A 12,845-nucleotide genomic window follows, 5' to 3' on the forward strand; every position below is an offset into this window, starting at 1 on the left:
GGCCTCAACTACCTTCTGTGGCAGAGAATTCCAGAGATTCACCACTATCTGTGTGAAAAATGTTTTTCTCATCTCGGTCTTAAAAGACTTCCCCCCCCCTATCCTTAAACTGTGACCCCTTGTTCTGAGATCTAAGATACCCCCTCAATCTTCTAAATTCTAGCGAGTACAAGCCGAGTCTATCCGGTCTTTCTTCATATGAAAGTCCTGCCATCCCAGAAGCTTTCAGACGCGTAGAGGTTTGATCGGTCGTAGAGAGAGACTATACAAAAATACGAACGAGGCAACACCTTAAAATTATAGGAAAACTCGAGGCCTAATGAGCTGTGCATGTAAAAAGTCGTAGAGTCGGGAACCCCCTCCACCTGAACGCAAAGACGCTGGAACAATTGAACTTTGGTGCGGCACAGCGGTAGAGTTGCTGCCTTGCAGCACCAGAGATCCGGGTTCCATCAAACCTCGGGTGCGCTCTGTGTGGAATTTGTACGTTCTTCCTGTGACTGAGTGGGTTTCCTCAGGGTGCTCCGGTTACCTCCCTCATTCTAAAGACGCGCAGGTCTGTGGATTAACTGGGGGATTCTGTAAATTGTTCCTACTCTGAGCGATGCTAAATTGGGATAGCATAGAACTAGTGTGAACGGGTGATCGTTGATCGGCGCGGGCTCAGTACGCCGAAGGGCCTGCTGTTACGCTGTACCCCTAAAACAAAAACGAAATACTAAAATTGTCAGTACCCGACTGATAAACGTAAGCTAAATAATAGAACATAGAGCAAAATAGTCCAAGACCTGGAGCATCGCCCCACAATGGCCGGCCATACACGATGCCAAGTTAATCATCTCTTCCTGCACATGATCCACATATTTTCCATTCCCTACATCTCTACAGTGCGCTCCATAATGTTTGGGACAAAGACCCATCATTTAGTTATTTGCCTCTGCACTCCACAATTTGAGATTTGTAATAGAAAAAAATCACATGTGGTCAAAGTGGACATTGTCAGATTTTGTTAATGGACATATTTATACATGTTGGTTTCACCATGTAGAAATGACAGCTGTGTTTATACATAGTCCCCCATTTCAAGGGATAATTGGGTTTGTCAAATTACAAATTGTCCATAGTGTATAGGACAGTACTACGGGGATCGCTGGTCGGCGCGGACGATTTGCGAAAGGGCCTGTTTCTGCGCTGTTTCTCTAACTTAAATCAAACTAATAATATCTCTGGTTACGCAAAATAACAAAGTGTCCAATAGACCTAGTCAGTAATTATCCCGTTTCAAACATACAATGTATTATCCAACGGGACCCGTTAAGTTATCAGAAAGCAAGAACATCCATTCCACAATTAAAGTACTTCATAGTACAATAAACACATCTTTCTCAACTGACGGAACATATATGGTAGGGAATTGAAGAATACAGTTGAACAGAGGGATCTGGGAATAACCGTGCATAGTTCCTTGAAGGTGGAATCTCATATAGATAGGGTCGTAAAAAAAACCTTTTGGTATGCTAGCCTTTATAAATCAGAGCATTGAGTATAGAAGTTCAAGATTCAAGATTCAAGATTCAAGATTCAAGAAATTTATTGCCATGTCAACAAGTTGATAGGAATGTGTCTTGGTTCGCTCTCAGACAGATACAATACAGTACAATACAACCACCACATACACCACAATAAATAATACAGACAATACCGTACGAAGGACAATATATACAGGAAGGACAGTACCCAGCAGCGTCATGTTAAGCGTAAGTGCAAGTGCAAAAGAAAGTGCAAATGTGATTAGTGCAAATTCAAATATCTGATGGCTTGGAGGTAGGTGCTGTCTCTGAAGCGAGATGTTTTACTTTTAATGCTTCTATATCTCCTTCCTGATGGGAGGAGATTAACGAGGTAATGTGCCGGGTGAAAGTGGTCTGCTATGATTTTTTTGGCCTTTCTGGTGAGTCTTGTTGAGTAAAGTGATGTCACTGAGGGAAGTCTGCTGCAACCGATGATCTTGGAAGCTCGGCGCACTATTCTCTCCAGCCGAGTCTTATCCTGCGAGGTTGTGTGACCATACCAGACAAGCATAGAGAATGTGAGTATGCTTTCTATGGTAGACCTATAGAAGTGGGTCATGGCTGGTCGACTGACCCTGAATTTTTTGAGCTGCCGCAGGAAGTAGAGTCGCTGGTGGCACTTACTGATTATGAGACTGGTGTTGAGCTCCCATGATAGGGATTGATGTATGGTGGTCCCGAGGAACTTAAAGGAGGTGACCCTCTCAACCACCTCTCCATTGATGAAGAGAGGGAGGAGGGGGATGGCCCTCTTTCTGAAATCAACAACCAGCTCCTTAGTTTTTGAGATGTTAAGTATGAGGTTGTTGTTCTCACACCACCTTACTAGCTCCTCTACTTCACTACGGTAAACGGTTTCGATGTTACTGGTAATAAGACCTGCCACAGATGTGTCATCTGTGGCAGGTCTTGTAATGTTAAAATTGTACAAGGCATTGGTGAGACCAAATCTGGAGTATGGTGTACAATTTTGGTCGCCCAATTTTAGGAAGGATGTCAACAAAATAGAGAGAGTACAGAGGAGATTTACTAGAATGGTGCCTGGGTTTCAACAACTAAGTTACAAAGAAAGGTTGAATAAGTTAGGTATTTGTTCTCTGGAGCGCAGAAGGTTAAGGGGGGACTTGATAGAGGTCTTTAAAATGATGAGAGGGATAGACAGAGTTGATGTGGATCAGCTTTTCCCTTTGAGAATAGGGAAGATTCAAACAAGAGGACACGACTTCAGAATTAAGGGACAGATGTTTAGGGGTAACATGAGGAGGAACTTCTTTACTCAGACTTGTAGGGCCGAGATGGCCTGTTTCCGTGCTGTAATTGTTATATGGTTATATGGTTATATGTTATATGGTTATACCTACATTTTGAGTGGTTTAAATGATCCGTGGTTGTAAATATGATTCAGTTAGCCGAGTTTAGTCACTACTCCAAGGACGGGAGTATGTAAGTTCCTATCCCTTAAAATATTAATGCTTTATGTTTTGTTTGGTTGCAATGTTCTCCTGAAACTGCATTTTGTATCTATCTCTCTCTCTCTCTCTCTCTGTGTCTATTTGTATGCTTGTGTGCGTCTCTGTGTGTGTGTGTGCAGGTGTGTGTGTGTGTGTGTGTGTGTGTGTGTGTGTGTGTGTGTGTGTGTGTGTGTGTGTGTGTGTGTGGGTGTGTGTGTGTGTGTGTGTATGTGTGTGTGTGCGTGTGTGTGTTTGTGTGTGTGTGTGTGTGTGTGTGTGTGTGTGTGTGTATGTGTGTGTGTGTGTGTGTGTGTGTGTGTGTGTGTGCGTGTGTGTGTGTGTGTGTGTGTATGTGTGTGTGTGTGTGTGTGTGTGTGTTTGCGTGTTGTTGTCTGCAGCGAATTTGGTGGCGATCGTGATCCTGCATCGAGGCAAATGCGGTCTCTCCAAGTGCATCACTCGCTACCTGCTGGCCATGTCAGCGACGGATCTACTGGTCATTATCACCGCTGTGATAATCAATAGGATCGGTGGGATTTATTTTCCGGGCAGTTTCCTGTCCATAACCCCAGTCTGTAGTCTCAGCCTCACATTGACATATGCAGCCAGGGTCAGTTCCGTCTGGTTAACGGTAACTTTCACCTTTGACCGGTTTGTAGCTATTTCCTGCCAGAAACTGAAAGCTGCGTATTGCACCGAGAAGACGGCAGCTGCCGTCATAGGAACGGTGTGTGTGTTGGGGTGTGTGATAAATATCCCGTGGTATTTTGTACTGGAACCAATGTATATCATCAACGACGTTCCATGGTATTGTAAACTGAAGGAAATCCGTTACACTTCGCCAGTGTGGACAGCACTGGACTGGTTTGACAGAATTGCAACCCCGTGTTTCCCGTTCGTCCTCATTTTGCTGCTGAACGCGCTGACGGTCAGACACATCCTGGCGGCCAGCAGAGCCCGCAGGAGGCTCTGGGCCCAGAGCAATGGACAGACTCAGAGCGACCCAGAGATGGAAAGTCGAAGGAAGTCCATCATTTTGCTCTTCACCATCTCCGGAAGTTTCATCCTCTTGTGGATGATGTATGTTGTACTTTTCCTGTACATCCGCATCACGAACGACTACACCTTCCAAAGCTACAGTGACCCCAAGTTTATTCTCCAGGAAGCAGGAAACATGCTTCAACTTCTGAGTTCTTGCACCAACACGTTTATTTATGCTGCGACTCAGAGGAAATTCAGAGACGAGTTAAAGAATGTGGTTCAGTGTCCATTTAGTACGCTCGCCAAATTATATACTGCAAAAATAAATTGAAATAATCAGCAAATAATGATTATGGCCTTCAATTAAATTGGCACAGAACTAGAAATTTAGAAGTTTAGAAGTATCAGTGCACTGGAGTTTGGAAGGATGAGGTGGGGGGGTCTTATAGAAACATATACAATTATAAATGGACAGGCCAAGCTACATGTAGGAAAAATGTTCCCAATGTTGGGCGAGACCAGAACCAGGGGCCACAATCTTAGAATAAAGGGGAGGTCATTTAAGACTGAGGTGAGAAAATACTTTGTGGCCAAGTCACTGGATGGATTTAAGAGAGAGTTAGAAGGAGCTCCCGGGGCTAGTGGAGTTAAGGGATATGGGGAGAAGGCAGGCACGGGTTATTGATAGGAGACGATCAGCCATGATCACAATGAATGGCGGTGCTGGCTCGAAGGGCCGAATGGCCTCCTCCTGCACCTATTTTCTATGTTTCTATGTACATTTACTTTATAAACAGTGATTATTTTTTTTGCGGGATGGAAGTATTTCCACGTTTTGTAGCATCTATAAGCATTTCACCATCTGTAAGTCCAGGAACAGTGCAGTGATTTCAAATGTATGGTGTCAATATCCCCGCTCCATCCGCCTTGTCCAACAACACATTTTGTTTCATTTTACTTGCATTTTATTATATTTGCATTGAATATTTTGCGAGAAAGATACGGCCCACCCTGTCCACGCCGCACACACCGGTTCTAGTTATTCCATTCTCTCATCCATCCTCTGCACAAACGGAACAATTTACAGAGGCCAATTCATCTACAACACTACACATCTTTGGGGTGCGGGAGGAAATCGAAGCATTCGGAGGAAACCCACGCGGTCACAGGGAACACGTACAAACTCCATGCAGAGAGCAGCCGAGCTCAGGATCGACCCCGGGTCTCTGGCGCTGTGAGGCAGCACCCCTACCCGCCGCGCCACTTTGTCCCTCTAACCACCACCTTCTTAAATGCGTTCATCAACTTGTTTCCTTTCTCCTGCGCGTTATCAGTACACTGATTTCGACAAAAAAATCGTTCGTTCAGTCCCAGTGTGGAATTCAAACGGGTGCTCACCATGTAGACACCAGCGGCCAGCGGAACCCATGGTACCCCGGCCCCGGGAGAGTCTCCAAGATGGAGAGACGGGAAAAGCCCACTGTCCGGGCACAGTTACCCGTGACCGGCTGTTGCGTCCAGTTATGAATGATGTACGGCATCTGAATCTCTGCCCTGAATGCAACTGCCTTATTTATCAGATTCCTGTCGTTCAGTGCATCAATTTTAATGAAGCAGACCTGCCCCCCCCCCCCCCCCCCCCCCCCACTGTTCTGCTGATCCGACCTGCTTGCTTTAACTATATTTGTCTCCATTTTATCATCTGTCATTCCAGTACTTTGGGTCTCATCCGCCGTTCGATTTGATTAAACACTCCGAAAGAGATGTAAGAAAGCTCCCTGAAAGGATATCAGTCATATTGTGGTATTCCTGCCCTCACTAGCACTAAGCACCTCGAGTAATCCATAGATCACAGCTCTTGCGGTCATGCTTTTAATCTCACGTCTAACATCCTCAACCCTTTTTCTACCTATGACATGGCTAGCAACGTGCACAGCGACCCGTAGCTGCTTTCCCCACACGACCCCCCACTAAGGTTTTTGCGCAGAAGCTTGTTTTTTAGTTTAGTTTCGGACCAGCATGGAGAATGAGATTAACGGAGACAACGAGGAGTTTTCTAATGTTTAATGCTGGAGTTCGATGAAGATTATAGGAACGAGTCAGAAGAAGTTTGGATGTACCTTATTGTTTTTCATCAACAATAAAGAATCTATTAATCAAAAGACTGTGTTTTGGAAGATTTGTCTGTGAAGAAGCTCTAAAGGTCTCTGACGGTGAGCTCGCGTGCGTATAAAGACATTCCCCTTAACCATGCAATCCATTTAGCGGCTGGAGTAACCTCTTAAACGATATAAAAATCTGCCGCTACATAGCCAGTCATTACAACTGTATTGTCTTGACCATCCCCTTCTGTCTATCTGAGTCAGTCATGGTGCAACAGACGTGACTGCTGTTGTTCCTCTCTGAAAGGCCATCCCTCCAACAGTATGGAAAACTATGTACCGGCTACCGAGGGAAACAGTCATAGGTAAATCCTGCATTCCCTATCCACCCCTTCTGCCTTTCTCGGTGGGCTCCCGACAACTCGCTGCTTGTACCTTCGAAGTCACCACGTCATTGAAGCAACGAAATTCAATGATTGCAACATTTTTTCCTTCGATCAAGGGAACTGCGATCTGATAATTACCCGATTTCTATGCCCTCTTCTCTTAGCCAAACATATTATCGAAATAGCGGGAGATTCAAAATCGACAGGGATGTTGCCAGGACTCGAGGGCCTGAACTACAGGGAGGGGTTACGTGGGCTAAGACTTTATTTCTTGGGGCGTAGTAGGAGGATGGGTGATCTTATAGAGTTGTATGAGAGGATTAAATAGGGTAAATGCACGGACCCTCTTACCCGGAGTTGGGGAATCGAGAACCAGAGGGTATGGGTTTAAGGTGAGGGAGGGGGGGGGGGGGGGGTAGGAGGGGGGAGGTAATAGGAACCGGAGGACAACTTTTTTACACAAAAGGTAGCAATGTTACAAAATTTTGAGATTTGAAACATCAAGTCTTCAATTTATCCCATCAGATAAAGCATAACAATAAGTTTAATTTGACACCTAATTCACTGTCATATCTCAAGTAATAAAAACGTTATGGCCATTTTCATACTCGGAAATTAGCATCTTGTTCCCTATTGATTTTCTATGGACATAACAAAAAAGCTGTGATCATGGACAGTCAAAAGCCCATAACCTTCTTAAAAATTAAGAGAACTGAATGAAATTTTCAGTTATCATAGATTGAACCATTCTGAAACAAATATAAAATAATCTTACTTGGATTACCTGAAATTAAAGCATATAATTAGTTAGTTACCCAATTGCAGCTAATTTCAAACTTCAATTACTAGATCTAAACATCTATCCATTTTTTAATAAATGATTAACATTTTAAATAGCCTAAGTGTCCAAATAATATTCACAAATAATTCACAATAAAACATGATTTTTAAATCTCATTTACATCAATTTATAGGCCAAATGGAAGGAATTTAGTGTTCAATTGCTGTAAGTCCATTTTAAATCGGCTTTCTAGTGGGATCCTGTGAACGCGCTGGTTTAGAACGTTCACATTGCGCTGGATTTGTGCCCTCAAATGCCCAGAAAAATACTGCGGGATATAAAGAGCCCAAAATGAGCTACTCGCTCATTTATACAGGGTTTATATACAGGGTTCTTAAGAAGCCCCTTTTAATGTAAAAATAAGGTACATACCTTTAATTGTTTGCTTTATAAAACCCTGGGGCTGCGAGAGGTCGCGGGTTTAGAGAGTGATTTTTAAACTACTATAACTATTATACAAGGGTAGTACCATAAAAACTAATAATACCTTTTGCGACGGGGTCTTTCAGCGATTTTTCGTTAATGATTTACTAGGCTGAACATTTTCGATTGCAACAGCCTAATAAAAATCGCGTTTTAAACCCGCCCCCTCTAAACAGCGCCAAAATCGCGCACACGGCCTGGGGCAGATTCTCAATGACGATTCAGGTAGGTTTTGTAACATACCTACAAAAGGGAGGTGGGCATATGGAACGAACTGCCAAAGGAGGGTAGTTGAGGCGGTTACTATCACAACATTAAAAAAATGTTTTACAGGTTTGGAGAGCTATGGGCCAAATGCAGGCAAACAGGTGGGGTTAGTATAGAAGGGGCACCTTGGTCGACGTGGGCTAATTGGGCAGAATGGCTTCTTTCGGCGTTGTATGACCCTATGACTTTATGAATCTACTCGACCAAGTGGAAACCGTTGGGTCCCCGTTCCCCCCCCCAGTAACCCCCCCCCCCCCCCCCCCCCCCCCCCCCCCCCCTATTCCTCTCACGACTGTCCACTTCTATATGATCCCCACCCATCCCCACCCCAACCCCACCCCTCTGCGCTCCAAGTAATAACGCTCTAGCTTGCTCAAACTTTCCCTATACCTCAGTCTTAGGAGTCCTGACGACATTGTGATAAATCTTCTCTGCGCCCTTTCCAGCTTGTTTTGCACATTTGCAGAAAAGCTGAGGAATAATCCAAACTAAGTTACATAATTCAAAAGGGTTACACTGGCAGAGGGTGCACACGCATAGACGCTCGCTTATAAAATGGAATACTAGGAGAGTGATTACAGTAGAGCATTTGTAAAACGCTACTAGAGATATAGATCACAAACTCAGCGAAGAAATAAGCCAAAGTGCTGGAGTTACTCTGAAGAAGGGTTTCGGCCCGAAACGTTGCCTATTTCCTTCGCTCCATAGATGCTGCTGCACCCGCTGAGTTTCTCCAGCTTTTTTGTGTAACCTGCTGGAGTTACTCATCGGGTCAAACAGCGTCTCTGGAGAACATCGATAGGTGGCGTTCCGGATCTGAACCCTTCCTCACAGACCAGTCTGAATAAGATCGTGACCTGAAACGTCACCTATCCAATGATTCAAAGATACTTTATTGTCACGTGTATCGAGGTACAGTAAAATGATTTGTTTTACATGGAACCCGATAACATCATAGAGCAGCCCTCACCTAGGCAGTACCAAAGATACTAGAAGAGCCTTTGGGCAGTACACACGTTCACCACGTGTCCAGTGCCCACAACGTTGCAAACGGTACAAAAGGCATAGAAAGTTGCATGTTCCGCAGAGATTAAATGGAAACAGATTTCGTGAAGAGTTCTTCCATTTTTTTGTGGTCTTGTCCCCATTTTGTGCAGAGAAAATGTGTCATGGCTGCAGAACACTCGATTCCTTTTGTGTCAGAAAAGTAAAAGGCAGTAAGTGATTATCACAATTACCTCCCAGAATAATATTACTATAGATTATACTATTATTTGTCTCATTTATGGTCACCTCGGTACATGGCTTAACAGGGATAAATTCAGAGAATGTTTCGACCTGAAACATTTCATTCTCTTTGTTTGTCCTGCGGATTATATCTCACTAGGTTAATTCCCAGGATGGCGGGACTTGAGTATCATGACAGAATGGGTCGACTGGGCTTGTATTCGCTTGAATTCAGAAGGAAGAAAGGGGATCTTATAGAAACATATAAAATTCTTAGAGGATTGGACAGGGTAAATGCAAGAAAAAATGTTCCCGATGTTTGGGGGAGTCCAGAACCAGGGGGTCACAGTATAAGAATAAGGCGTGGGCCATTTGGACTGCAGCAGGCAGTGAAGAAAGCGAATGGTATGTTAGCATTCATAGCCAAAGGATTTGAGTATAGGAGCAGGGAGGTTCTACTGCAGTTGTACAGGGTCTTGGTGAGACCACACCTGGAGTATTGCGTACAGTTTTGGTCTCCTAATCTGAGGAAAGAGATTCTTGCCATAGAGGGAGTACAGAGAAGGTTCACCAGACTGATTCCTGGGATGTCAGGACTTCCACATGAAGAAAGACTGGATAGACTCGGCTTGTACTCGTTAGAATTTAGAAGATTGAGGGGGGATCTTATAGAAACTTATAAAATTCTTAAGGGGTTGGACAGGCTAGATGCAGGAAGATTGTTCCCGATGTTGGGGAGGTCCAGAACAAGGGGTCACAGTTTAAGGATAAGGGGGAAATCTTTTAGGACCGAGATGAGAAAAACATTTTTCACACGGTGAATCTCTGGAAATCTCTGCCACAGAAGGTAGTTGAGGCCAGTTCATTGGCTATATTTAAGAGGGAGTTAGATGTGGCCCTTGAGGCTAAATGGATCAGGGGGTATGAGGAATGAGAGAAGGCATGCAACTGTAGTCAGGGCCAGGAGTAGTACCCGGTGTGCAGTGAGACCCAGGTTAGTCAACATGGGCCGTGTTTGATTATAATCCGATTTCCATACATGAATACACTAAGATCAGTCGTGCTGCGCGTGTTGACCAGAGCCTAGGCTCTACTGTGGAATGTAATTAGAAATGTAATTTAGTTTAACCTTATTCATAGCTAATCCAATTTAAAGCATATATATTGCATTCAAGTGCAAGTTAAAATACTCGCTACAGTATGCACCATATTGCACAATTTCAAGCTGCAAATGCAAAAGTCCAGTACCAATGGGAGGGGGGACACCCTCCTCCCACCCCCCCCCCCCCCCCCCCCCCCCGTCCCCGGTCGCTACGCTCCCTCGGGCTTGATCTCGCAATTTCTCACCCCCAACTCGCACCCAATCTTGGCAGCCTTGTAAATATCTGAATGAATTAAGTCATTCAACTGTCTAGTTTTATTCATCCCAAAAATAATTTTCATTCGCCCTTGGGTGAACCATTCACCAGTTTAAGAAGCACTGGCGTAAACTATTCCGTATGGGCGGCCATCTTGGTAGTGGCGGAACGAAGCTTCTGCGCGGCCATCTCGGTAGAGGCGAAACGTAGCTGACGCACGGCCATCCTGGTAGAGGACGCTCAAGGCGCATGTGCGTCCGCCCTGGCCGCGGCCCAAGTGGAGGTTGGATGTCGGGCGAGGTTTTGGGTCCCGGGGACTCGGGACATCGCGGACCGAACAAGTCTCAGCTTGCACACACACACAGTGAGTAATGGTACATTTCCGTTTTTTTGCAAGCAATTAACCCACACACACACACACAGCAACGCGATATGGATTAGGTAACGTATTAAAAATAAATATTAATGGTGGGATAAACGTATGCGACAAACAATCACAGAATTGTTGCGGCACGGGAGAAGGACCCTGGTTTTACAATTTTCAAAACGGTAATTCTGCCCCTCGAGCCTATTTTGCCTCATCGAGCAATTCTATTCCCCCATTGATTTCCCTATCGTCACATACGCGTCTATCAACATCAACCTGGCCCTCCCACTTGCCGCCTATCCACATTTACAATGGCTAACTATCCTCCCATCCATCATATATTCAGGATGTGGGAGGAAACCGGATCAGGCAGGAAAACAAACACGGTCACAGCCAGGGGGTAGGACAAAGTGCACCAGTGGTCAGGTTTGAACCCGGGTCTCTGGAGTACGAGACAGCTACACTACCCCACATTTGCTGTTCTTCCCCTGGTCAAGCTGATTCAGTCAGTCCTGTGCCCCCACTATTTTTTCCGTACTCTGACAAATTATTTTCCCCTAAAGCACCTCCCAAAGCCATTCTGCAGGCACTGGTCATTTCCATTTACTTTGCCCGAATAGGCTGAGAATTTCAGGTTGTGAAAGACACCTTATCTTTGTCCTAAAGTTGTAAATCTATGCCCCTTTGCCCTTGAACAGAAGGTAACAACATCCTATCTATTCTGAGACCAGAGTGTTTACATCAAACTGAGGGAGAGGTGGGGCCTTGTTTATTTTCTCCAAAACATACCACATCCAACACATCACATCACATGAGTGGTGCAGCTGCTAAAGCTGTTACCTCACAGCTTTAGGGATGTTTCAGGGTTCAATCCTGACCTTGGGTGCTGTCTTTGTGTGGAATTTGCACGTTCTCCCTGTGACTGCGTAGGCTTCCTCCCACAGACACGCAGGTTTGTAGGTTAATTGAAAAAGTACCCTGAGTGTGTAGGGAGTGGGTGTGAAAGATGGATGAACAGATGATTTGTGTGGGAAGGAACAGCAGATGCTGGTTTAAACTGAAGATAGACAAAAAAAAAAAGCTGGAGTAACTCAGCGGGACAAGCAGCATCTCTGGAGAGAAGGAAAGGGTGACATTTCGGGTCGAGACCCTTCTTCAGAATGGTTAGGGATAAGGGAAACGAGAGATATATAGACGGTGATGTGGAGAGATAAAGAACAATGAATGGATGATATGCAAAAAAGTAACAATGATGGTCGGCATTGATTCGCTGGGCTAAGGGCCTGTTTCCATGCTGTATCCCTAAACTATAGACTGAACTCATACAGCTTAATCACATGTTTCGTGTGGTGCGGCAACCAGACTAGGTTTAATAATACAATTCCAAGGAACTGCAGATGCTAGTTTATGTCAAAGATAGACACAAAATGCTGGAGTAACTCAGCAGGTCAGGCAGCATCTCTGGAGCAAATGGATGGGTGACGTTTCAGGTCGGGTCCCTTCTTCAGACTTGGGGGTCATAATAGATAAGACACCTGTTAAACATATCGACCTGTTTTCTGTGTGAAAATACCTGATTAGGACCTTCAAATTGTAACCTCATGCGCAAAGGCACAACAATGACAGCTGACACCAAGAAAGGAAATAATCCATCGTCAAACTCAAAACCGTGCTTGACTTCTGTATTCCCTTTGTAGGTTATTTTAAAAAGGAAACTTTGAAGACACAGAACTCAAACCAAACACTAATTTTGCCAAGATGCATTAAAGTCATGAATGTCGTCGGCCTTCGAATGTGGAGGACGGCGTGCTGGTCCGTGGCAAAGGATTCCAGTAAGTGAAACTGGGGGAGACTCTTGCGGAATAGTGAAG

The sequence above is a fragment of the Leucoraja erinacea genome, chromosome 15 (assembly GCF_028641065.1).
Source record: "Leucoraja erinacea ecotype New England chromosome 15, Leri_hhj_1, whole genome shotgun sequence".
In the NCBI taxonomy this organism is placed as follows: domain Eukaryota; kingdom Metazoa; phylum Chordata; class Chondrichthyes; order Rajiformes; family Rajidae; genus Leucoraja; species Leucoraja erinaceus.